The sequence below is a fragment of the Pistacia vera genome, unplaced genomic scaffold (assembly GCF_008641045.1).
Source record: "Pistacia vera cultivar Batoury unplaced genomic scaffold, PisVer_v2 Contig338, whole genome shotgun sequence".
Classification (NCBI taxonomy): Eukaryota; Viridiplantae; Streptophyta; class Magnoliopsida; order Sapindales; family Anacardiaceae; genus Pistacia; species Pistacia vera.
The window spans coordinates 43,050-46,541 of record NW_022196155.1 but is presented as its reverse complement, the minus strand read 5'-3'; the positions used below and the strand labels follow the sequence as shown (position 1 = coordinate 46,541).

Here is a 3,492-nt window from a genome sequence, read left to right as displayed (position 1 = left end):
TGTGTGATACTTGTGTTGAGTTATCAAAATGCTGATTTCCAATCATTCTTCAAAAACATTCACCAATTCATACTCACCAAATAACAGATTGTTATCTTCTTTTGTTAGTGATTGATCTCCAGAAGGCAGCGGAAAAATTATAATTAAATCGGAAATCAATCACCCTTTTATACCAAGATCCGGGTATTGATTAAATTGCTTACATGTTATTACAAAATTAAGATCCGGGTATTGATTAAATTGCTTACATGTTATTACAAAATTATGTACAATGTAAATTAATCCAATCAAGGATTGAAAAACTTACATACATTTGGAGGCTCCTTCAAGGCTTTGATTTCGCTTATCGATTCAAGAACAGAATCGCACGAACGTTGATCCACACGAAGACAGGATTACTAACAATGATTTAATTTGCTAGATTAAATCAATGCTCTAAGTATAATGATGAGCAGAATTTTTGCAAGAAAAATTCTCTCTTTTCTCTCTAGTGAAAATGTGAGGGAGGCTAGGGTTTTTGGCTGAGTGAAAAATAATTATTATGTTTTGATTTTTAAGTTGCACTTATATAGTGCAATTTAATTAAAACTCTATTCCACTAAGGAATAGCCATGGGCTCCAACCCTAATCTACCTTTGCAACCAAATACCCTTTAACTGGTATTTTAAATTTTAATTAACTATTATTACAATTAAAAAATCAATTAATATATACTAATAATATATTAACATTTAATTAATAATAATAATCCATTTAAATATATGCACGCATATATTTAAATATAATCTCACTAATTTTAATTTTAATTTTAATGTTAATATTAAATACAGGTAACAACCTTAGCAAATTTAATTGCACTGTGAGATTACCAAAATACTCTTTCATCTTAAAAGACAAAAATACCCCTTTCACACATTAATCCTTAAACTGTCTCCTTATGTGTGTGACCCGTAGGCTCCTCATCATATCGGTAATGAGTAGTTTTGCAATTGACACCAATCAATCGTCTCACTAAACACAGATCAGGATTGGCCCCTGGCAAAGCATCATGGCCACCCGAAAGATTCGGATTCAGTGAAATAACTACCTATCAACAATATGGTTGCCGTGCAATCAAATCCTTTCATCATACATTATCTTATCAAGGCTGAGGTACAGAAATAGTGTCAATCTTAGTGATTCCCGATATCTTTGTATTCAGTTACTGGACAATGACAGGATAAATAAATTGGATTGAGCAACAACTCAATCCCACTATGACCACAGATTTAGTGTCATTGCCATTTACTGAATTGCACAGTGAGATAACTTCTCCCGTACCCCTGAATGATGAATCCTTTGTTGATCCACCATAGTCTTGATACACTCCTTGATGTTGTTAATCACTACCGTATTAATAGCTCTGAATAGAATTACATTGGACTAGTGTCAAACTACATCAATTGGTGCACAAGGCGCTCTGGTGATCTCAAGTCTAAGGATCACATGCACCACCATTCGTTAAAAGATTTATTCCATAGGCACTAGGGTTACCATCCATATGGAATCCTTTGGTAGGTCTGTCCAGTGAACTTGCCTATAGCAAGCACCCATGTGTTGCACCAGGTTGTCGACAAACAACCTTGACAAGTGAGATCAATCACTGTCTTTCGACAGAGTCGTTCAACACTATGATAGCCTTACTGAATTATCTGTGTCCTTGGTCAGAATAATACTGAGACTACGGATATTTCTAGAATAGCTATAATATGTGATTATAGGGTTCTCACTATCAAGATTTGAAACATTTAATACATTCGTCACGGTTCTACCATCCTAAGGATATATATCAATACATATAGATATGACTTACATGATATAGAATAAAATGTTTTTTATTGATGAATAAATATTATTACAAAGAGTCAAGTCTATAACAATTGATTGGCTCTAGGGCACCTACTCTAACATTTTAAGTACAAAATTGCCAAGTTCAATGACTTCCATGCAGCCCCATTTGTCAACCGCTAGCCTCATTGATCCCTTAAACATGTCAATCTTTGCATTCCGGGGAATTACTGTGGTTTCTGGTTTCATCAAGTTAACTGCACCCAGTATATACACCCACCATTGTCATATAATTCTTATGAAAATTACTGGTAATCACACATCAGATCGGTAAATTTATGCAAAATACATTCTTTCTTGATATGAATTATACATCGATAGAATCTAGCAGGTAGGATGGTTCACTGAATTTTTATTTCGAAAAAGCATAAATATGAAAACTACATCTTTGACATTAATTAATTAGATGTTTGACGATAAAAAAACCCTAAACAGTAATACTAAAAGCATTGATGATAAAGGCATGTGAAACATCTTGTACCAAGAACAACACATTAAAAGCATACAGTTGAAAAACCTTTAAAAATCTAATATTGCATGGCAATTTACCTCAATGATTTTTTTTTTTTTTTTTTTTTTTTTTGGGTTTTCAAACGTGAGCTTCTTTCTGGAACTATGAGTTACCATACTAAACAATTTCAAAATCTTATACAATTCTAGATGAATGAACGATTTTCTAAACAAAAATTTCCTAATCACTAAGATTAACACATTTAAAATGTCTCTGGACAAAACAACGCAAGAAAGATTATTTTTTTTCTCTTGTAAATGATGCAAAATGTAGAGAGAGATCGAGAGAAATTTGGACCTTGGTCATTACGAGCAGTGAAGACGATGGTGGCAGTTTCATCACCAACAAGACATTCAGCGATCCGAGTTTGGCGGAGATTGGGAGAGGCCCTTTGGCACAACGGTTTCCGATTTTATGATGACATTGTGACCTTTGGTTCCCGGTTTCAGTTGATCAACTTTTACAAATATTGGCTTTCTCTTCTCTACAACCTTTGTGCTTCCTTGCTGCTGTTGTTGTTGTGTTGGCAGTTTTTTCTGGGTTTTCGTTGTTGTGTCCATTAGTATTCATTCAAACCTAAGAAAAAAAAAAAAAAACAAGGTTTACAGCTTCTGTTGGATTGTTTTGCTTGTTGTACCGTTGTGGACGACGATTAAGAAAAAAGATCGTTGGAGATAACTGTAACTACGTTGGATCCTTTTTTGCCGACATTTTCGTGTGCGTTTAAATCACGCTGTATATCTCATATTACTCTACACATGAATAATTAATTAAAAAGTTAATAAATTAAATATAATATAAATATGTAACACAATCTTAAAATTTTTCACTTGAAATTTAAAAAAAAAAAAAAAAAAAAGCAGTAAAAACAATATAGTAAAGTAAATCAAAACCATTCTAATTATCTTATTAATTATAACATTAAATTAGTTATATGTCAACTATCTATTAATTTTTTTATATTTTGAACTTTTAAATATTTAGTAGAGTTAATGACATTAATCCTCCTGAAGTATGACATAATAACAAAAATTTCTCTAAAGTATCAATAATAACAAAAATTCCCGTGCCGTTAATAAACTCTAAGGGTGAGC

General features: G+C 32.4%; 1 pseudogene; it reads right to left on the bottom strand.

Annotated features, from left to right (window-relative positions):
* Positions 1-1,933: 1,933 nt before the first annotated feature.
* On the bottom strand, positions 1,934-3,101 carry LOC116138011 (annotated as a pseudogene).
* Positions 3,102-3,492: the final 391 nt, after the last annotated feature.